This window comes from Thermobia domestica, chromosome 1 (genome assembly GCF_964235325.1).
Source record: "Thermobia domestica chromosome 1, izTheDome1.hap1.1, whole genome shotgun sequence".
Lineage (NCBI taxonomy): Eukaryota > Metazoa > Arthropoda > Insecta > Zygentoma > Lepismatidae > Thermobia > Thermobia domestica.
In genome coordinates this window covers 257,211,990-257,237,280 of record NC_137454.1, presented here as the reverse complement: position 1 = coordinate 257,237,280, position 25,291 = coordinate 257,211,990, and the positions used below count along the sequence as shown (strand labels likewise).

Here is a 25,291-nt window from a genome sequence, read left to right as displayed (position 1 = left end):
ATCCATTTTTTACCTTTTTGTCCCTCTGGATCCGCCTTCTGCTAACGCAGAAATCTGAAAAATCTGGTAAATACTACTTGGTGGACTGAATTTTTGTGCAAAATATCAATATTTTACGTGCAAACATAAGCCCGTCAAAAATAATAAGCATAGGCCTAATAACAGAAAATATATTGTTTAAAGTTATGACGTCATCACCTCCTATGTCTCGACGCAGGAAGGTGTGAAACCATACGTAATTTCTCCGTAACTGCACAGCCAGATCACCAAAGTATTCCGAGATGGTATAGGTCTATCATAAATTTAAGGACACTGGTTGTGTGTGTAAAGATAAACACATCCGATGAAATAGTAGAGCGTGTTAGGGCAAGTTTCGTACATATCCCACATATATCAACATGGACGAAACTTGATATCCGCAACCGTCTGGAAGATTTAGCAAACCTAATTGTGACTAAACCCCTACCACACACAGTTGTTGCAAATGTTATAACCAGATGATCTTGATAAATGATATGACTTTCGTGATTCCATGCAGAAAACTATGGAGGATGATCGTTTTGTTGATCTTCTGCTGTTTAGTGACGAGCAATTTTCCATTCGAGTGGTTAGAATAATCGCCATAATCTTCATTCCTGGTGTGCTAAGCAACCACAGGCTACAGTGCAACATAAACAAGATTTCCCGAACGTGAATGCATTTGCTTCAGCGTCTAAATTAAAGGTGTAATATCCGTTTTTCATAGCGAAAAACACTGTGAGGGGTATGCTATTTCTCGATACGCTACAGTTGTGGTTGTTTCCATAAGTGAAGGAGGACTTCAATAACTTAATGTTCCAACTTGATTGTGCACCGCCTCATTGAACATTAAAGGCGCCGCTATTTATTTTGAACGAAGAACTTCTAAGAAGTTAGATTAGGTGATGTGCTGAAGATAACTTAGCGCTTTTCTCCTAGATCTCACGATCTGACAGCTACATTTACAACCATTAGTAGGGATATGCTAGAGCGCTCGTGGGGTGAACTATACTACCGCATAGATGTGTGTTTTGTGACGAAAGAATAAAACACCGAACATTTGTAACAGTATGTATGAACCTTGGGCAATTTCTGCATATCTTCATATATCATTCGTCATTATATGTGCTGTATATCTTTAATACATCCCGTTCAAACTCGATGAATCATTTATAATCACCCTGTGCATATCCCCTCCCAACTAAAGATTACCACTAAGAAGACGCTTATGTTCGGGTGTGTGGAGATATTGAGTGCTACAGTGAAATTTAAAGCTATGTCGGCGGTAATTCACTATCAGAAAGGCCAACCCTACCGAAGTAGTGCAAATGGAGTAGACAGACGAAGTTTCTAGGAGAAGGCAGCAGTACTCCAGCCAGTACCCAAGCTGGAGGAAATCATGGTAATTGATACGGTAGATTGGACATTAGTCCCAGGCGTGGTCAGAGCGATTTTAAAGACTGGGATACTGTGGATTCGAAGGTAGAGGTAAACGGTTCCTGAAAACGTAAACGCGGTTTCGGTTTGCCACTTAAACCGGTTTGGAACGGATAGCCGAAACCAAACCGAACCGAACCTTTCCCAAAACCGAACCAAACTGTTCACAAACCGAACCGAACCGTTCCCAAACCGAACTGGACTGCAGTCAAACCGAGCCAAAGGGTTTGAAACGTGATTTCGTTTACATTGCCTAACCAATACTCTGTCAAAAGTGAATTCAGCTGTGTTCAAATGCAACTGAATTTAATCTTTAACTCACTCGTAACTTACGACCAGTTAGCAGATTGATGTGTAATAAAATACTTTACGTGCCAAAATTTTTACGTATAAACGAATTATATTGGGGCATTGTGGATCACAATATTGTTAAATTTTGTATTAAATATTATACTGATATATACAAATTGATATTAATCCAAACAGTAACAATTTACATTATTATATTGTACGTAATGGTAATATCAAGTTTATTTTCATAGACCTTGTTAGAGTTAGAGGTTGATGTATATTTATATTTAAAAATTAAATAATTGTCTTTCCCACTTTAGTTTATCTAGGGAGCAATATCCGTAAGTCCTAGGGAGATGAAGCTAGCAGTGGCGAAGCGTAGTATGAGGCTCTAAGGCCGGGCCTACTCTGTTTTCTACTATATATTTTATCTTTGGTTTCTTATAAAATAAAGTCAATACTTCAACATTTCGGATTTTTTCGGTAATAAAATAGTAGGTTGGAAACATTTGAAGACCCATCCGTCTGAGCCTCATCAGCTCGCTAGAGAGGTTTACGGGCTATGCTGCTCAGGGAGCGAAGTTATTTATCGCTAGAGATTGGACGTATTGTTGGGGAGGTGCGAAGGCTCGCCTTTGGGAGTTTAGTTTTAGCGTTGAAGGCATCTTTCAATGCTAATTTGTTATAAAATTGTTTCCTTAACACAGAGTAAGAAGTTTCTATTTACAATTATATGTTCCTATTAGTGATAAATTGTTTAATTTAGGTATATACTCTCAGGAGTTATTCAGAGTTTTTCTTCTACATGGGCTCTGGACTATAATAGCGTGTAGAATATAAATCTGATACATTAAACATATATATAAATTTACCAAACGCTACAGTACAGGATAAATCAATAATATTTTGTGTAAGTTTAGTTGAGTTTTCCATTTAATAGAATCAATAGGGTATTTACGATTTTGTTTCCGGATGCTTTGCTTGTTTTGGGAGGAGCTTTGCTAACTTTATTCCTGGAAATGTGAAAATTCTGCAATATATATAAAACAATAAAAAGTTGCGATAAAATTCGGTGATTGCTTAATCCCTGAGGCCATCCCTTAAATATGTATCTGAATAAAATACAATATTAAGTATCTTGCGTTGATTCAAATGGTTCCTTCTGAGCATTAACATTTCTAGTGAAGTCATTATCACGTGCTGCATTAATTAGTACTGCAGTATCACGTGAAGCATGAAGTAAATGCAGTACTGTACTTTAAAATGGGAGATACAAGTAACAAACGCTTATCCAAGAAATGTGACAGTTAACTGTAAGAATGCACTTATATTTTTTCTCTCCTTCCATTTTCAAATATGCAGGAAATGAAAATAGCAAGTGAGGAGGAAATTCCCCTCATCTCCGCTGCAAATCTCTGACAGAAGAAACTATGAACTGCACTTCAAAATATTTGTGGTGGAGCTAAATGGGAATATTCCGTTAATACATATTGCATGTAAATATTTGTTGAATAATAATAATAATAATAATAATAATAATAATAATAATAATAATAATAATAATAATAATAATAATAATAATATACTACTTTCCGTCTACTTTTGCTTATACCAGATATAAGCAACAACAACAAAAGAACTATGTATACATGCACATAAATTTAACTCTAAACAGTGTTAGAAAAATAGCTAAGAAACTTCTTTAAAATAAAAGAAAATAGAATTCTGACTATAATTTTAAACATTTTATGATACATTAAATGTTATTTGTGTTATTAGTTTAACGGGCCTACCCTACTTGTGGGATTACGCTTCGCCAGTGGAAGTTAGGTAGGCAGTTAGCCTATTGCTCAAAGGGGTGCACTATTATAATGTGCCTGTGAAATTCCCAAACTGTGTACTACCAAGTTTTGTTTTCAAAATCAGAATGGCAAATCTTAAATCCCAGAATACCTGGAAATATGAAATTTTGTAGGCAGATAAGGAGTAATACAAATAGTTAACTTTTAGTTAGTTTTAGTACTCACTTAAATAGTATAACTGTAATATTTCCATCGGGCGGTAATATTTCCTTCGCACTAGAATATGATTTAATACTATTAAAGTAAAGTAGCTTCCACTACCTCAGTCAATTATCATGTGTATATGATTATCATAATAAACTATATCATATAATAAACTATGATATAATATCATAATAAAATATCAAAATATAAGACTCGTTTTACTCAAAATTACTTATCTTTCCTTTTCCCTTGTCTTCGAAATAATCATCATTGGCTTCAATGACACGCTTATGTCTTTTAAAAAATCCTTTTTTCTGGAATCCGAAAATTGTGATACAGCCTTTGTTACATCGTCGCGTTTTCGGAACTGCTGTTTACGCAACTGTTATCCATGGCCAATAACAGGTAATAGTCCGATGGGGTGATGTCCGAAGAATAGGATGGATGAGCCAGAACTTCCTAAACCAATGTTCTGATAACCTCTTTAGCAGTTGCGGTTTCTCTTAATGTTTGCATGTTTGTACAAACCTCCTTATAATATTTTCATTATTTTTATTTATGCTAAATCACTTTTCGTTTTATTGTCAACATCATCTTTCCTTGAAGAAGTATGTTTGAAACGGGGCTGGCTAATAGCTTTCCGCTTGCGGGTTACTGCGGGGGTTGCGATGTATGAGGATCCTTATAGTGCCTCGTAGTAATCTATATGTTTGCAGATCTTTTGCAAGCAAGTCTACCAACGAAAACAACTTTTCCAAGACAAAACGCTTTGGAATTGGAAATTCTCCACCGTTTTTCCCCTTGCAATAATAGTTGACACGGTTCTCGCCTGAAGGAGAATGGTCCGCTCCTCCAAGTCGTATACAGAGGAGATAAAAACTTGCACCTTGCCTAAATGCGAGATCGCCAAGTGGTCATAACTATTGGTTATGTCAACAAAGCAAGGCCAAGGCAACTATGGGGACAGTAAAGGTGACTCCGTGAAGAGTTAAGACAGATTGAGGGTGTCAATAGTTAATACTGTACATTCGTGTTTGAATGAGTAGAAATTTGGCAGCATAGGGAGAATGTTTTCCTTTTCATATGTGTGTGAGTGAATGAGAGAATTGGAGAGCAGTTTTTAGAAAAGATGGTTAATGGGGGGAAGGGGTGAGATTTTAAAGGGGACTGCAATCCCTGTCCTCAAGTAGACTGACCAATATCCAACGTAGGAAACTCTTGTTTTTCTTCACTTTCCTCTTCCGCCTACTATCACCCACGCCATTGGCTGCTTAAATAGGGGATAGCATCTCTCTTACTAAAAGGAGTATTTGGATGGTTTCCTTTGGCGTAAAATAAATCACACCGAAAAAAAATCATGTATTTGGAGTTGGAGGGGAGTATGTTCACGATTAAATTGTCGAATCTGGTTGTATTTTGTAGTGCTGTGTGTGTACGCGTACCGGTCTTTGTTGTTCATTGGAATGGTTGTTGTAATTGCATAATTACGTGCCTGTCCCTGATATGCATGAAGTGACAATGAATTCTGTAACATCTCTGTTGAATGAGCCATTTTCAAAAAAAAACTTCAGAAGCAAAGCTACTTGTGAAAAACATCGGAGGGCCAATTCCGACTCTCAATATAATGCAAGTAATTAGAAGTCAGAAACAAACGTTTACAAGGAAGTTTAATCTTAACTTGTACGAACAGCATAAGTGGTTATGTGGATGTGAAATTAAAAATGCTTTGTTTCGTTTTCCGTGTTTGTTGTTCAGGGCGGGGGAAGATGCATAGAGTGAAAAAAGGTGTTGTGGATATCCAACATTTGCACAAAAAATTTGTAAAAAAAAAAAAAAAAAAAAAAAAAAATTGGCTGCTCATATATAACACTTTAATCTCACTATGCTAGGAAATGTGAATATTGCTGCTCAACTAGATGCTGGTTATAGGCGGTCCATTGAGAATCACAATCAAAAAGTGACGCAAAACAGGTACGTGCTCAATATAATCATCAATTCGGTTTTGTGGCGTCTTCAAACTGGCTTTAAGAGGACATGATAAAGCAGACTCTTCTTCAAAGCCATGCGTATTTAGTGGAATAATTAATTTCAGCGCTGAACTTGACAGCGGTCTTAAGAGTCATTTAGAAAACGCAACATTTTTTAAGGGTACGTCAAAAATCATACAAAATGAGCTTCTCCATTGCATGTTAGAAGTATACCATGAAGAAATCGCTATTATTGTTTATACTTATTATATTATTATTATTATTATTATTATTATTATTATTATTATTATTATTATTATTATTATTATTATTATTATTATTAAATTGTCATTATTTATAATAATATTAATAATAATGAAAAACGAGATCATATATTGTGCACCATCTAAAATTCAAAGCACGAGCCGCCACTACTCTTTAGTAGCTTTTGCCGTGTGAGCTTTGGCAAGATCGTGGAGGAGGAGAACTCCTCTTCTGTTGACCAGTGCTGACCGCTTCTGGAGCAGTGCAGCTGAAACTCTTTGCAATCGAGACGAATAGACCTCAGCTATTATGGTTTTTCTGCTTTCTAGATATTCATTTCATAGTGAACTCTGCCAGCGCTGGTCTACCAAACACATAGCATTAGCTTTTTTTATTGAATGTCCGGTTTAGCAGCCAATGAGAGCGAACAAGAAGTCGGACAATTATGTTTCCTCTTCCAATTATCATACATGATCAATTTTTCATCATATGACAAGATTTGATGCAGGAACGAGGCTTTATTATGGTGCGACAGCAACGGCAAGCAGATGTTTAACCGTTAAGCACGTTTCCCCCGGACAGGACATGAGAAACTCATTTGCTTAGCTTTCATGTCATCCCAAGGTTATGAAGGTGTGATCGAAAGGGATACTTCAATCCTGTGTGCCAGCTCCTGCAAAGTTCGATGAGGATTCTCCTTGATTTCATCCTCCAGCTGGACTTTGTTGAAGGAGGGTGGACGACCAACACGATGCTTTTCTTCAAGGCTCTCGTCTTGGAAGAAAAGCAGCTGAACCAGGCCCGTATCCTGGGGGGTCTAGGGCCACCCTACATTTTTGCTGCCTCTCTAAAATTTTCACGGTAGGCTTGCAAATGAACTATAATATGGTGATGAACTATAATATGGTGATGAACTATAATATGGTTGGATCGGGCTCCCTAACTTCAGCCGGACCCCTCTACATTTTTGGGCTGGCTACAGGCCTGAGCTGAACCACTTTTGAGCAGTCCGTTCACTCACTGACGTCCCTCTAAACTCGAAGCATATTCATCTAGCGGGCTCTGCATCTTTGTTTCCTAATTTGTACTCGTAAAGCAAAAATTTCGCAAAATCTTCCTTTCCAAAGGCATGCTCTCTCGAAGATTGCGCTTTCTAAAAAAAAACGATAGCGAAACGAGCGTTGCATTAAACAACTCTCTACTAAAAAACGTTTGAAATGAATGTAAACATATAACGTCGTTAGAATCGATTTGACCACACTCAAGAGACAATAGTAACTGTTCTCAAACACAGCACGAACTATCTTGGTTACCTGATACTATAACACCACGATATATTCCCCATACAGAGCGTAAAGCATGGTCCCCCCAGTCATTGCAGGATGAGTTGAACGTTTCATTCTAAACGTAGCTTCTCCTGGAATAGCATCCACTCTTCAAGTAATTGCCGCCCACTTCCAGGGTATCTCTCCTAAATCCGCAAATGTCATAAAGTTGTCTTCCAACTTATATTACAAGTTTTATTCCAATCTTCAAAGCACAAGTAAAAGTACCTACAGAATACGAACCCTCAATTGTTTCATTAACATTGAAATAATTTTAATCTGAATAAAGTTATGAAAAAAAAACATAACACAGCCTTATTATAATCTCTGGGTGAACGGTTCCTAATAACGCAAAATGAATTTCCGTCGATTTTAAATATTGAAATGAACCCGAACAAACCAGTTCTGAACCCAAACAAGGCTCAACAGTTCTTAAACAAAACCGAACCATTCTATAAAGGTACCAAGAAAGTTCTGTCGCTTTTTGTGGAGGTCTGTGTTCAATTGGCCCTCACACCGTGAGTTGAATGCGAATGGAGATAGGGCGAAGGTCAGTTGTTGGTGTGGGTATATCCAACATACTATCTGGTTGTGGCAGTTTAGTTACACCATGAGCTTACGTAAGGACATAGTGAACATGGGACCTCCACAGAGTGTCATAAGAGCGTGTATGCTCTACGAGTTCAAACTGGGGTCAAACGCCGCTGCAGCGGGATGGAAGATAGTCCAGGCCCTTGATGAGGGTGTCGTGACTACGCGGACACTGCAGCGGTAATTTAACAAGTTTAAGGACGGTGACGAAACACTCGAAGACGAACCACTTATCGGAAGACGTGTACAAACAGAAACAATGTACAAGCAGCGAAAATGAAGATTTTAAGACAGTAATTGAGGCGAACAGTAACCAGACATGCGAGAAACTGGGAGTACAATTCAGTGTAAGTGGAAAAACCATTCGACAGCACGTCCATCAAGTTGGGAAGCACTTAAGTTGGGTCGATGGGTCCCACATGATTTGTCTCCGGGCCAGAAGGCAACGCCAGCAGACATCTGTCTTTTTTTGCTGTCTCGTCTGAGGAAGGAGCCATTTCTGGACAGTGTATGGACATGTGAGAGAAGTGGGTCCTGTACAAAGTTCCACGGCGCCGTCATCATTGGTTAGCATCCCATGAACTGGTTTCAAAACAACCGAAACCAGCACTGCACTAGAAGGAGGTTTTTCTGTCTGTTTAGTGGACTGCTCGTTTAGTGGACTAATCATTCATTGGGAACTGCTACAACCCGACCAGAGCATCAATGCAACTGCATACTGTCAACAGTTGAGACGTGTTGAAGAAAAACTTAAAACTCTCGAGCCAGCATTTCTGAGTCGCAAGGAGCCTCCTGTTACAGGACAACGCAAACCCCCACGTGGCTAGGATGACCCGGAATTTCATTCTAAGCCTTAGATGGGAAACATTATTGCATATGCCATAGTCTCCAGACATTGCACCGTCCGATTATCACCTGTTCCATTCCTTGGATAATCACCTTAGAGAACGCCAGTTTAAAACCCTAGTAGAGGTGCAAAATGCATTTAATACTTTCTTCGCTTCACGGTCCACCAGGTTCTACTCCAATGAAGTTTATGGCCTTCCAGAATGTTGGCAGAATGTCGTCGATGCTGATGGGGACTATTTTTGATCTTCCAGGTATGTCTTAGGTGACGTATCGATATTCGAAAGTGGTAGGTGAAAAAATGACAGAACGTTCTTGGTTACCTTTATACAAGATGTCCAATATACAATGCAACCCGGAGTCCAAAATTATTGTCGCATGTCTATGTTGTCTAGGAATGTAGTTTGATAACGAACTCGCCCGGTATTTCTTATAATGTTAATATGTATATAATCGGTAAAGACATGTATGTCACAAATTTCATGTCAAAAGAGCAATAAGAACAATAAAACGAAAACAAAACTTTCTGCTCCATTTAGCAACATTTTGTTTTACTCATTCTAATTTTCGTATTTATAATTCTTTTCCTATGCAATCTACCACAAATATACATTTCCCGATTATACACATAGTATCAGTATTAAAGGTGTCCTGCAACATCATTATCAAATTATATTCTTACAAGAAGACAGTTATAGGTATGCGACAATCATTTTGGACATGAGTGTACATATCCATGAAAATAGGCTGAAAGGGTTAAAGTATTAATTGCCAGCGGTTTTCTTCTGTCCTTATCGCCGAATTAGAGGGTTCACGAAGCTCTTGAAAACAAGTGCACTTACGTTTAGTGATGGGTAAATTCCCGGGAAGATATTTTTCGGGAATATTCCCTGGGAATATTCCCGGAAAGATTCCCAAAAATGGGAATTTTCCGGTAATTTTTGTACAATCACAAAGAAAATTACATTCTATTACTATATTATGATTTCTAAGTTAAATTCGTTTTTATATGACAATATATTATTACTGTTGTCCCCAGAGAAGTCTTTAAAATGTATATTCTGAACGATATGTTATTTTATTAATATTTTATTATATTTAGAGAGTATTCATCAATGTATATTTACTTGCAATATGTTCTGTGCAAGTAAATATGTGAGTAAAATGGTATAGCAAGTCCACATACTTTTAAACCGCTAAACAGTTTAAATTATTATATAAGTGGATTTTCTAAACTTCATTCTACTACTGATGTTATAAACATAATACATTTTTAAATGTTATAAACAAATTAGGTTGGGTTACTTCCAGAAGACACATGTCTCACAATTTTTCAACATTTTCACATACATACAGTATTTAAGTTCACAATATTTCCAAGACACTGACTTATCTTTATAATTTTGCACGTAACACTGCCACACACGGCCTTTCTTCCTACCTATTTCTCGGAATTTCATGCATTAATTCACATTTAAGAGAAGTCCGAGTACTTCTTCAGAAATTCGAGTCAGACAGGAAACACACCGACGTCTATTACTAACGGTGGTTCGGGGTGTATTAATAACATTTCATATCAATTTATACATAATTTCTACATTACTTTAAAAATTGGTTCCTTTTCATCATTTGTAAATTGGTACTTTGCTACTTTTTAGTGCAAATGAAAATGGAACTTAAAAAGTCATATTATTAGTTATATAAAGTACAACAGTCAACGAATTTTAATTTTGTTAATCTCCAAATTACTTAAAAACTAGAAGTAAATCATAATAAATGAAAATAAAGCAATTACTCATATGGATCTTATAATTTGGAAGATAAAATAAAGAAATGGAAATAAATTCCTTCCCGGGAATTTATAAGCCAGGGAAAAAATCAGGGAATATTCCCATTTTTTATTTTCCTTCCCACCGGGAATATTCCCACTTCTCATCACTACTTACGTTAGGTAAGAGCATGATGAACAACAAAATCTTGTTCTGTTTTGGTTTTGCAGTAATTTCCCCTCCTTACGTGCTCACCTTCTAAAGTTTAAAAAAAAAAAAAAAAAAACAATACAAGGTGTTGCGTCACAGGTCATGTGATGTGATTGCGACGACCAGGTAACACTATGTTATGGTCTGTAAAGTTCCTTGTTATTATTTTCATTTGTTGGAGTTGTTTTTTCTACAGATAGATGGCCATAGTGTTGTGTTGTGAAAGGTAAAATGACTATAGTGTGTGTCGGAAACGCGAAGTAAGCAAACGAGAAGGAGAACGCGCGAATATAAGTTTGTTGGTGCCAAAGAACCGCATCAGGTTAGTACTCTTTTAAAATATACTTATAGGGAAAATAAAATTGTGTGAGACCTTAAGAAATTTCAAGTTATACTTAACATTTGATCATAAAGCAATCATGATTTTGATATATTTAATTCCCCTTTACAAACTAAGACTTCGGCTGCCCGGCTTAGCTATTCCACTATTCTATTATTAATTAACCATGTCATTTGAAGAGGGGGGGAACATTCCGTGTAGCCAATTTTGAGAAAATGAAGCAAAACTTCCTGCTGGCCTTTTTTTTTTAATTATGTTAATAATCCATATAGAACACTTGTCAAAACAAATATACAATGGCATAATAACACAGGTTTAAAAGGAACAAAATACTTCGGCTAGCAGGTTTTTCAAAATCCCGCTTTTGACGTATAGTCCAATGAAGATTATGCCCACCAGTTTCCCAGGTATAGTTACTGTGGGGAGAGTCAAAATTGAATTCGTCCTGTGTATTTCAAATACAGAGTCGGATCATTATTGCATGTATCTACTTATATTTAGTCCTAATGCTAAAGTTTGTCCACAATATCTATGTAGAATCTTAAATCCAAACTATTTATACGGATTTCTGGTCTACACACATTTCTTAGCCCCTTATTCTTACTTGTTTGCTAATTTAAATGTTTTTGTGACTACTTACGAGTCTAAGGCCATAGTGATAATAGAAGGCCGAAGTCCCTGAATTCTCAGGTGGAAAAAGGTATAATTTGGCCATCCTTAGCTCCATAAAAACTGATGAGCTTACACAAATTACCACTTTATGAAGTGCTGAAATACAGATCACACAGATACGTTCAAGTTAAAGAGAATACACTATCATGTACTGCAGTTAACCTGTTTCAGTTTTTGTAGTGGATATATTTTCATTTAGTCCCCTTATGACTTAAATGACGGGCTGTGGTTAAGAAAGATGAGCAGTTTGAAGTTGATGCGATTAAGTCCATCATTCGATTGAACGTGTTCTCTCCGGCTGGTGAACGCCCTTCATAAGTTAGAAAAACTAAGTTACCCCTTGTTCATGCATGACCAATGGAAGAGTTATGACGATTAAATAATAACTCCCTCGTTGCTATATGATTAGCGTATGTGCCTTTGGCGCGGGAGATCCAAGTTCGATTTTCAGTGAGAGCTCATGTGATTCAAATCCTACGTTAAGCTATGTTTTTGTCTCACAGACTATACAGTGTTTCTTCCGGCATACTTCCAGGGATGAAGTATTGCTCCTCCTTGGAGCTAAGTAAGACAAATAGCGAATGTGTCACCTGTGATACGCACGTTCTGTTGCAAATGGTGTTCCAATGTATCCTCCTCATATTTTGATTCTGCCCTCGCCCAAGCTCCGGAAAATATTTTCTGGAAGAAAGTCTGTTCATATAGCCTCAGTGCTGAACAGAAAGCTAAACTCCAAATCAACCAATAAATTACAGAATAATTTATGAAGCAAATAATATTGCCTTAATACACCCTGGTAATGTTTCCCTCCAGACGAGAAGTGAATTTTCAAATTCAAGACAAAAAATATGACATTTCTCGTCTCTTTTTCGAGACGAGACATTCTCGAGCCTCGTCAACACTAGCTCACCCAATCTTAGACCTCAAAAATTAGTGTTACGGGATTCATGTAAGAAAGAAGAAAGCAAGAAAGAAATCAAGTAAGTGTAGTTTCACAGTGTGAAACTACCGTAGACTTTCAAACTATCAGAATTCAATACTTGAAGTAATGTATTTGATTGGTTATAGTAGAGGAATAAAATCAAGAATATAACCCTCTTATGTTTCATCCTTCGCAGCAAGAGTGAATTTCGCGCATTTGCTCTTTAATTACATTTCCTCAATTTGGCCCAGCTGGGGTCTTCGTCCCCTGACCCCTGCCTTTACTCGGCCTACAGCCTCGCACCTCTTAAACCCACAATTCTACCTAATTTCAAGTTTCTTTTCCTATTTCAACTATCTAAAAGATAAGATTTTGTAACCCAAGAAAACGCCTGTTTAAATAACATGGGAATTTCTTCATCACCTTTAGACCCCTTAAAAATTAAAAATATCCACTTTTGGTAATTTTCATGTAGGTTAGCCCGGGAAGGCTACGTTCATGCCAAATTTCATCATTCTAATCCTGCCGGAAGTGCCTAAACATTTTGGAATGTAAAAGACTCCCATATAAATAACATGGGAAAAATTTTTTCAGTTCCCCATAAAACCACTCTAAAGTTGGATTTTTTTTTTTTACTGATTTAATTAGGTAACGATAACGAAAACATACAAGCATACCGAATTTGAATTTGTATTCCACCTACCTAAAATATGAGATTATAGGACAAAAAAAAAAAGAATGCCCATTTTAGTAACATGGGGAATTTCTTCCTCTCTTCTTTAGACCCTCTAAAAATAAAAAAAAAATACTTTTGGCAATTTTTCTATCGGATAGTCCCTAAAAGCTAACAATCATCTCAAATTGTAGTCCTACAGGAAGTACCCAATAATTTTGGGGTGTAAGAGATGTCCCATATAAATAACATGGGATAGATTTTTCAGATTCACATAAAACCACTCTAAAGTTGGAAGCTTTTATTTTTACTGATATACTTATGTAATGCTAACGAAAGCGTACAAGTATACCGAATTTCAAGATTTTATTCTAATTCCAAGTACCTAAAACATGAGATTATAAGTCCAAAAAATGACCAATTTAAGTAACATGGGGAAATTCTTCATCCCCGTTTAGACCCTCTAAAAATTAATTATATTCACTTTTGGCAATTTTCCTGTCGGTTTGTCGTGGAAAGCTACAATCATGCCAAATTTCAATTTTCTACGTCAACCGGAAATACCCATTATAATATGTCAGTCAGTTCATGTAGTTTTACATAGAGTTAGGATTGTTTTCCTTACTACGACTTAATTGGAATGCGGGCCAATGGGGAAGGTTCTAGAACACAGGTCTCCAGAAACTAGGTTTGTTTCTTTTTGTACCAAAGTTTAATAATTAATCCACATAGTATTGCCGAGCGAGCGTTAGCGAGTGAAGGCGGGTAAGAGTCACGCAGGGCACGTTGTTTTCTGTCTTTATTACAGGCAGATCTGCGTTCTAGAACCCTGCCCCCCCAAAAAGGCTATTACTCGACCGCTTTTGCTCTAATGAAATCAATATTGAAATCGGAAATACTAGTAAATTTCAATCACTTCCGGTTTCCGTGGTGTTGCTGATTGTGACTCTATTTTCTCTTGAGACGCTGATCAATTGCAGAAAACAATTTGTTATTATCTATTGCTGTTTTTGTTCTGTGGTGATAAACGTTGAAACCGGAAAGTGTTCGCTTGATCCACTTTCGGTATGAATAGAGGGTTAACGGAAAAAATGGAACCAATTCTTGGGTCGCTGAATCGATTGAAAAAAAAAAACTCGATATTTCTTACTATTTTTGCTCTGATACTTATTATCAGACGGACGGGCAAAAAATTATAAATTGATAAAGTGATTGTAAGAACAGGGAAGAGCATTTTCCAGCACTTAAAGATATGCAGTCATTACCCAATATACACCAATAATAAATATGTTTTAAATGTTGTTATATCACTTTTTTCTTGGACCTGTTATGACGCGGATAGATTTTATGTTTTAAACGATTTTTTTTAAGTTAAGGCATTAATTTTGTACATAAATTTACAAAACTCTCTTCCCTAGGCATAGGGTGTACGTGTAGATCTCTTGCCCACGCTTACTACCGCATCAGAAATGTTCTGTATTAAAAAGTGGAAATAGTCAGTTTTGTCTTCTGTGTAGAAAGTTTATAATGAGGCATGAACCTTGATCCTGAAAAGACGTATCTTTTGTCTTTCTTCTGTGTAGAAAGTTCAACCTCCTTCTCATCTCCGTCGTTATTACTAGTTATGAATCTTCCTATTCTACAAACTGCATCTTTCCCCGCTGGTATAGTGGCTAGCGCGCGCACTTTTGGTTCATGAGGCCCTAGATTCGATTGCCGGTAGGTGAACATTCATGCCATTACGCTATTTCGGATTCCACCTTAGACATAGGTCCACATTTCATATAACTTCGGTGTTGAAAACGGACGCTAAGCTCTAATAAATAAACAATCAAACATCTATTTAAGGTGTTTATTGTGTACCTAACAAAGTTTTGATCCTTCAGCATAAGATTTTTTTTTTTTTTTTTTTTTTTTTTTTATCTCACAGTCCATGAGGTGCTCTGGCTGTCCAGATGGTGTACACTGAGCAGGCATGCACCCAAAACTTTTGTTGGGGCGGGATTCAAACTTTGGGGAGCTCTGAGTTTTTGGGGGTCCAAGCTTTGGGGGAACAATACTTCAAGGCACCACTAGTATTGAACGGGTATTATTGTTCACCCGAAAAGACGATGAGTAATTGTAAAATCCTCCCATTTATACTTTCAGGGAAGATAATGATAGAACTTGAATGTTTTTATAAGGGAAAGAGTGCAAATGAAGTGTAACACCAAGTTTTCATGCTGCATCAATAATTTCTTTGTTAAACGATTCTAGTTATATTGAGAAAGTGTAAAAATGTATGTTGAATTACAAAGTTGGGAGGTCTGGACCCGGTGGACCCTCCGTGGGTGCGCCCCTGACTCTGAGTGATGTAGGTTTAATGTGCCGGCTGCGAACACCATTATTTCGGAGTTTCAAAACCGGAATTTGATACCTCTTAATATCAACTTCAAATCATTGAGGAAAAGTAATAATCTACCTGTCTCTAGCGATGATTCCTCGATGATTTGCAAGTTTCTTGTTTGTAACATTTCATCCGTACACTGACTGGTATCGTCAGTGTTGCCATATTTCACCATAATGCCAGAAATGATTTTTTTTTCACGACAAGTCGTTATCACGGTTGTAGGATATCTGTATCTGGTGCCAATGTGTCGTTCTTGTTCAAGAACGATATAGTCCCGCCCTGTTCACAAACAATGCCTCATCTACCTCCCGTTCGTGATTTTTCACATCTCGAAAAAGAAAATAATCATCTTCGTGTGTTCTGACATTCGTGAGGATAAATGTCGAATCTTGTCCTCATGGTCAATATCTCAAAAATACCTACACGTACAGGCTTTCCGTGAGTGGCAGTTTCATGTCATTCACATTTGAGGTTCAAAAGTTTTGATGCTCCAAAGTCCGGGTTGAGCGATTACCCGAACACCCTGTATTAACTGAGCTGGTTACTTTGGAGAGAAATTTTGTGAAAGACTAGTTAGTGATAGAAATTGAAACACTCTGCCAGCGGAAAGCAGTTGCGCATTTTATTTTCTTCGTTCAAACTCCTCAGATTTATGTTGAATGAAATAAAAACAAAATTCTACAGTAACATTTGGTGAATGTACTCCGAGGCTAAAGGAGACTATGTTGTTGATAATAAATGAAACGATGGAATGAAGAAAATGCAGGGGGAGGAGAAAGAACTCCGAGAAAACGTACGCGCACTGTTTGCCTACTATGAAGTTCACTTGGTATGAGCTGGGATCGAACCAAGGACCACACGCACCAGAGATGACTGCTTTATTACTATCAAGTTTGTGTTGTGTTGTGTATCTCTTTGACAACTTGACTATGAATGTTTGCTCGTAGATAATTTGTTTACATAGTGTTTTGTCTGCCATTACTAAATAGTTTTCTACGTATGGCTGAAGGACGCAAGATTAGAAACCTCTTCTGTACTATAATTATGTGTTTCGCAGTCAACGATATCATGCACCGAGATAGTTAAATTATATGCTTAGGCACCATTTCTATTGGTCAAAAATTAAGGTTGGTCAAGGAATACACGATGAAGCGCCGTATGGCAGTAGGAAGTAGAGTAAGGAACTAGGAAAGAAATATGCTTCTTACGTGTTTGATAGTATATATATATATATATATATATATATATATATATATATATATATATATATATATATATATATATATATATATATATATATATATATATATTACCTCATTGCTGAGAAGCTAAAAGAAAGGAAGTGTTTCCACTACGTGGATATGTGTATCTGTAAATTTCTTTATTCATACGTATCTAGAACCTAAACGGATTAAGGGTCTTCACTACAGCGAAATTAAACTACCGCTAATTTTAGAGTTTTTCTGTAATATCTTCAAAGCAAATAAAAATATTCGAAAAGCAGAAACGTAGTGAACTATAGAATACGGTTTTGCATGTGATGGCGTTATCACAACTCATCTATCTGCTTTCGATTTGCAACTGTAGGTAGATTTGGCATTTTTTGCGGATTCTGTAAATAGCGGCATACCAAAACCATATAGTTGAATTGTGGTGAAGGTATCACATGCAAAATAGTTTTGTCTAGTTCACTACGTTTCTGCTTTTCGAATATTTTTATTTGTTTTGAAGATATTACAGAAAATCTCTAAAATTAGCGGTAGTTTAATTTCGCTGTAGTTAAGACCCTTAATAGAATTTGATAGTCGAAGTATCGATAGATTACTGGAGTGGCACCGATATATAAGAAATTAATGGAATGAGGACGTGGAAGGATCACGAGGAAAATCACGGACACGACGTTATCTACCACAAATTCATGTGATCTAGGATCGAACCCGGGACCCCTCGCACCAGAGATGAACGCTCTACACCTGAGCCACCGTTCCCCCATTCTTTAATTACAGTTATTATCCTCTTATTACAAGCAATATTCGACTAGACTTAATACAATATTTTCACAAATGGGTTAACATAAACCTATGTGCTATTTACTAATTTAGATTTATTTACTAAAGAAAAACAATTGAATTTGTATCACACAGTTATACAGTAAATGGTAAATACACTAAGAAATGTATTATGACGAACTAAATAGTGAGAAACGCATTAGGTGGGATTAGAACACACTAGCTACTGATTTTCTCTTCAGCTTTACGAAGACTGCTATGCTGTCTCCATGTTATTGATTTTTTTTCTTTTTCGTATTTTTATGATTTCATGTGACTATTATAACGTACTCTCATTCAAAAGAAAAATCGTATATATATATATATATATATATATATATATATATATATATATATATATATATATATATATATATATATATATATATATATATAAGATTTTAATATTGTTTATTTCAATCGCCTCAAGATTGAACTAATAAGTTTATCGTCTGAACTAATGTCTCGAGGGTTATATTTTGCTCGTTAGTTTTGCACACGATTTAATAGAAAACTTATACATTTCCTTATGTTGGTCATTCTGTTCAGTCAGAATTTATATGTTGATGGATGTCAATGTCCATTCTGCTACACAACCCGAGAAATCGCACAGAGTGTAGTGTGTGTTCGAGATTGATTATCCAGGAAGTAGCATGACCTTAGAAAATCGCCTAAGGTGCTAGCTGTAGATTTCCTCTTCATTGAGGAGAGAAAAAAAAAAAATGTCAGAGAATACAGGCCAGAGCGTAAGATGTTAGCACATTGGACAGGCCGTATTTTTCTTCTTTTATAATAGTCCTAAAAAATATTATTTCACGTAGAAAATTGCTTTAGGTTTATAAAAATCCACTTAATTATTGATAACAATGTTAGCTACATTGAGGACAAGGTAATTGAGTGAGACAAATCCTCGTTTCTGATCGAGAGGTTCTGGGTCTGTGGTCCTGTAGAGTTTGTGGTGCATTCTGTGTATTTCCTCTAGATTTTTCCGTTCTTCCGAAACTTTCATTTGGCCAATTTTCCCATACTCTTCTACTTTCTTTAATCGTCCGTATCCTTGAGCCTATATGAGATAATCGTGGGACGTTATGAAATGGATTTCATTTTAATAGTTACGTAATTTCCTTTCCGATAGTTTTCGAATCCGGAATACACGGAAGGGTGGGCCGATTTTTTTTTTTTTTTTTAATTTCGATTGGCCGGGTTGCGGAAAAGTTGTCTCATGTTAATGGTAGTCAACACACAAAATTTGGATTTTTTCTGCCAACCCCTTCCTTTGCCTCATTTGACTTGAATATTTGTATAGCTGCAACTATGCAACCCGCATGACATTACGAAGAAAATTGTGCTGCACAGCTATTTTGGTTTTGATTTTCGATTGGCCGGGTTGCGGAAAAGTTGCCTCGTGTTACTTTACACTGAAAATTTGGATTTTTTCGGGTCAACCCCTTCCTTTGCCTCTAGGACTTGAATATTTTTACAGCTGCGACTGTGCAACCCGCACAACACTACGAAGAAAATTGTACTGCACAGCTATAACTTTTGGTTGTTTTTCACACTGAAGCATTCTGAGGCTGAAAATAAAACGCAACATAAAAGAGATGCGATATTGTTCCGATGTTGTTAAAAATTATAATCAAATAGACGAAAAATTGTATTTTTATGTTTCAATTCATGTTCATATATAGCGTGAAAATATGTTGTCAACCTTACATTGCAACTTTTTTTTACGTATATAGTGAACAATTTCTTTTAGACCTGTTTATACTATAAAGGAAATAATCAAGTAATTTTGAAATTGACTGGGCAATAATAGAAAATATTATTTACCTACAATATACATGACTATAATAATAATAATACGTAAAGCATTGTTTTATTAGAAGTCGGAAACATTATAATTTTATACATAGTCGAGCGCCCTGGGTCTTTCGCTGCCTGTCTGACCTGACAGAATTGTAATAAAAGATTTCAGTAACGATCAGCAACACCGTTTGAACATTTGCCGAGCCGCTTCAGAAGGTTTGTGTCCACCAGACGTTCTGAAAAAAAAAAAAAAAAAAAAGCCTAGACCAATTGTCATGTCCCAATGGTTGATAGCTTCTCGCATTCTCCGATTATATATTTGCAACGAAAATCCCGATGAAGCACTTCGTTGACTTGCACAGTATGTCAGCAAAGTATTTGCACAAGTTTGGTTTGAAATAAAGCGAAATTCTTCTCTCAGCAACGAGACGCGACCCTTATGGCTACTCCCTCGATCTGCATCCTTTCTTCCAGAGGAATGAAGAAGAATACTGTATATTGTGATTAGCTCCAACGCTTACTTTGCCCATCCGGAAAACTTGTTGTTGGCCATGATCATCGACAGGAACCAGGACATCCGAGCTTTAGGATGTAGAATAATAAAAAAGTGTCGACAGAGAAAGAGATTAAGTCTACGTCAATTTGTTGATCCGAAAGTAAATTAGACGCAAGTAAATATCATGAGATGATCGATTACTCTTCAACGGACGTCAGCGAGCCACCATTAACAAGAGAATTTTCTTCGAGCCAGATAGAAGAAAATAGAACGGCCGCTACAGCTTCTGAGGAAATTAGATGTTTTCCGTGCCATACGCAAGCGGTGAAGAGGATGATAAAAGTAGTTACAGAAGCGTCAACATTAGTGTGTGGAGCGGATCGAAGAGATGGCTTTATCATGGCAAAATTAGAGTATCCAAGAAAAAAATGCAAAAGTTGGAATCCCAGCAGAACTATCAAATGTAAATGAGCCAAAAAACGGAAGCAAGTGGGTGCGCGGGTGGAACTCGATTGGCAGCCACCTCCTTGTGGTGGGTTCTGGGGAGTTTCGAAGTATATGTGCCAAGACGAGCTAAGAGCTACAAGGGAAGGTTTATCAAGAACTTTTCATGATCTATATTCATAATGTATTTGAAAACATCAATACAATGTCTTCGTCTAATCTTATATATAAAAGAGAACGCACAAATCCTTTGTTCCCTCATCACGCTAATACGGCTGAACCAATTTCTTTCATTTTTGGGGGGTTATTAGGATTTGGACCCTAGATGGTTTTTATCATATCACTTTAATTTTTAATTACCAGTGTCTTGAGATAATTGACCATTCAAGTGTCCATAACGTACAAATCCTTTGTTAGTTCATCATAGGTAAAAATAAACGTATTTATATGCAACCCGCATGACCGTGTCACTCGGCGGGTTAACATAAATGACAGGCGATATAATGTTAACATTTACTGCAATCTACTATGGTTTTTATCATATCACTTGAAAGCGAAAAAGTAAAAATTATCTAATTAACATGGTTTATTGCGTTCCGGGGTGACCCCAGCGAAGCGGGGTGAACGCTGCTAGTTGATTATAATTTTTAACCACATAGGAACAACATTGCATCTCAATTTTATCTTCTGTTTTATTTTCAGCCTCAGAATCTCAGTGTGAAAAAGAAACAAAAGTTACAGTTGTGCAGTACAATTTTCTTCGTAGTGCCGTGCGGGTTGCATTGTCGCAACTACAAAAGCATTTAAGTCCCATGAGACAAAGGAAGGGTTGACCAAAAAATCCAAATTTTCTGTGTAGACTACCACTAACACGAGGCAACCTTTCCGCAACCCGGCCAATCGAAATTTAAAAAAAAAAAAAAAAAAAAAAGTTTTTCGGCCCACAGAATAATTTGTATTCTCGTACTTTGAAACACTAATCTTACTTATAGTACGACTCAGGTATAAAAAGAACTATAGCTTAACATACTACTACTAACATATTCCTAATCTCCAAAGGACAAAGACAGCAATTGAGTATAAGCATGGCACCATCCTCTCCTTACATCTGTCATGATTAGACCTCATCTCTGCAAATATTGCTTATACAAAACATATTTTAATATTCTGATCTATGTGACTTAGTTCCTTATATGTTATACTGCATTAGTACTATTAAAATTAATTTTCTTCCTTAGTCAATGGGTAAATATTGAGGAACTGTAGAATATCGTTTGACCAATTATATTACCAGCAGGAAAGTTATACATATCCGAATGGATTATTTTATTATTTATTTTTCTTTTCTCTCTATTTTTGTTTACTGTAACAAATGTGAACAGGATGTTGATTACATGCTTTTGTTTAAAATGAAATTTTAAAACTGTAGTTACAAAATGGCGATTGAAAACATTTGACAAAAGATGTAAAATTGTTTCTAAGTGATTGTAGGAAAAGTATGACACGTTAAAAAGAGCATTTATGCTTTGATTGTCTTAAATTTTACGTCCCACGCTTATTCCGACTAGGTTAAAGGACACGGTGAAGATGAGAAATGATTGAAATCGTGGAATGAATAAAGTTCAAGAAAACGGGAGAACCCGCACACATGGTGTTTCTCCACCACAAAGTTCACTTAGCGCAAGCTAGGATCGAACCAGGGACCCCATATACCAGATGTGAATGCTCTACCACTGAGCCTCTGGGGCCTCTATGATTGTCTTAAGTTCGGTCTTCTGCGATAGGTTATGATCTCTTTTCATTGAAATGATCTTGCATATATTATTTCGAAGTTCTATCTTGTTGAAGAAAGTCAATATCAACGCCTTTTTGTTCTTTCAAGAGGTGCAAAATAATTATTTTAATACCTTGTGTTTTAGCAAGTAAAAAGCTTCTACTATATGGTATGTACTAGTTGAATTGAATAAAAGAATCAATAAATGAACACACTTGTATAAGAGTTTCCTCAGTCAAGCTGAGCCAACTTCCCACAAATCACTTTCACCTACTTCATGTAAATCGTTAGCTAATTTAAAAAGAAAAGTTTTTCAATTTTCACACACTTTTCCTTGTTTTTGTCATTACTAAAGTTCTTGGAATGTAAATGTGGTGGAATTTTGTGTATAAACTTCCGAGAGTTCAAAGGGAAGACTGGTGAAGGTTTATTTTAAAATATGTGGACTAGATTTTGAGTTACGACCAAACATATATGAATATCCTCCTATACAGTTTTAATAATACAGTGAAACCTGTCTTTAGCGGAATCGAACGGGACTTGCAAAAATTTCCGTTAAAGTCAGGTTTCCGCTTAGTGGAGGTAGACCTTTCCTCTTAAAAAAATACATGCTTATAAAGGGGCATACTGAGAAAATATATTGCTCTACGTACATTGTTCGATTGCAGTACTTCTTTCTTCTACGAATAAATACACAAAAAAATTAAAATGAATACAAAATATAGTACTCTGCACACATTTTCTTTATTTTTCTAATAGCCAAGCAGGGTTTTCTGTGTACATTGCTGCTTGGCTGCTTGACTTTCCGCATACACTTTAGCCTGAGAAATTATACTAAGTGAATCAGAATCATTTTTCCGTAAGACAAATTTTTCAGTTCCTTTAAACTTCTGAGAGCATCTTGATATGTATTTATTCTACACTCTTCTTCGAACTCGGTATCGTATTCCTCTTCTTCCTCTATCTCGTTTTCTTCTTTCCGACATTCCGTATGATTCTTGATTAAGTTGCGGGGATTAAAGACAATTTGTGGGGGTGAATATGAGTAGTGGTTGGGAAAGGTAAACACTGTCCAGAAATATTTAACAAAAGAACTAACATTTTATCGCAGACAGTGTAATGTATATGTCTCACAAAATGTCTAAACATCTAAACGCTGTAGTCCGGAACTCAGAATTTTCCGTTAAATGTTTATTTTTCTTTCCGTTGTCCGCGTAACACAGTTTCCGCTTAATGAAGGGACTTTTTACACGTTTTGTTCTCCAAAATTCATGGGACCGTGAAATATTTCCGTTTAAGACAGTTTTCCGTTTAATAAAGGGTCCGTTGAAGACAGGTTTTACTGTATTAGTATACGTAAGCTTTCACTCGGCGTAAAAATTCGTAGAACCTAAGGAAATTGTAAGTAATAGCACGAAGCACTTTGACATAGGTGACAACGAATTCTGTTCGTAGCGGCTGAAACTTTAACGAATTTATACTTCAATCAACAGATAGATCTATATTTGGACAGTCAGCTTACAAATTTAAAAAAAAAAAAAGTTTCCTTCGGTTGCATTAATCGAATCGAATGATTATATATATATATATATATATATATATATATATATATATATATATATATATATATATATATATATATATATAGATATATATATATAGATATATATATAAGCGCTTTCTGCTCTTGTAGTCATCTGAGATTGAACACATTAGTTCAAATAAGACACGAGAAATAATATAGTCACATGCTATAGTTGAGAATATCAAACAGGTATAAATTATACAATCCAGTAAATATTATACAAATTCTAATACCTTTTATAGATGTATCATTATAGAACATTATTCATAGCCATCAATTATTTAAAAATCTAATATATATATATTCATTCTTCTGTTAATACCAGTATTAAATAAAGAAAATTTTAATTAATACTTTTTAAAAAATAATGTATAAGTATATTTGTATATGCTCTAAATAAAAGCTTAACACTGATAAATTCGCATTCGGAAAAATAAGAGTAAGGTAGTCTGTAAAACATTCTAATAAAAGTCATTCTTACTTTTAAAAAGTTTAAGAAACAATGTAGTGTAGGTGAATGCACTATTTGTAATAGAGGGTGCCCTTGTTCTGAGGAACTCTTTAAATTATTATGCCACTTGAAAGCAATATCTGCTTTGAAACTTACGCCATTCTTCTGATCACCAGTACTTCCCTTCTGGGGAGAGCCTAGATTAAAACATGCTATTCTGGTATAAATTAAATTTTATACACACATTTTGTAACTATATTGTGTTTGTCTCGACTGCCGTTAAATTTTCACCCCTCTCTCTTCCTGTGACCATCTGTGCTTGTAATATAAGAAAAAAGTATGCAATTCAATTTGAGCCATGAACAATTTTATCAAAAAATTGTTCTGAGCAGCGTGCAATTTTTAATGCGTGATTGATCATTCAATACTAGCTATGGTTACACCTTTCATAATCCATTCGTTTCTCAGAAGTGTAACAATGTCGGAACAGTTCCTCTTAGAAAAGACAGCTTACATCCTTAAATAAAGAGAGAGGACAAAATATATAACGAAGAAGATATGTTAATATAATTATTTATTTTGAATTTTCGGAGCAAAATTACGTAAAACCAGAAGTGCAGGGATGATTTCAAGAAGATATTTCACAATATGATGGAGCTGGTTAGAGTTAGTACTTCTCAATTGGTAGGTTATGGGTTCATATCCAGTGGCTGACCACACTTACTGCGGTTTTTTCCAATGTATTTTCTTTTCTTCCACAAAACAAATATCAGAATGGTACGTTTAACTGTAGACTCTGGCCTGCTTCTTGCTATTGTCTTTGGTATTAGTGTTGATTGTTATTGATTGCAATGTAACTTGTAGTAGTCCCGCATAGCGTAGTCGCTAACGCTCTCGCCTTCTGTGCGATCGGTCTCAGCTTCGATTCCCGATGGAAGCACTCGGTCCAAAAAGTGTAACAAACTTT

The 25,291-nt window shown here is 36.1% G+C and overlaps 1 protein-coding gene across 1 annotated transcript in view; it reads left to right on the top strand.

The window, feature by feature from the left end:
• The first annotated feature begins 10,842 nt into the window (after positions 1–10,842).
• The window catches only part of LOC145660542 (high-affinity choline transporter 1-like), a 142,219-nt gene continuing 127,770 nt past the window's right edge, over positions 10,843–25,291 (top strand). The window contains exon 1 of the mRNA XM_081725739.1: positions 10,843–11,046. The gene's annotated coding sequence lies outside the window, so the exon portion shown is untranslated. The remainder of the gene's footprint in view (positions 11,047–25,291) is intronic.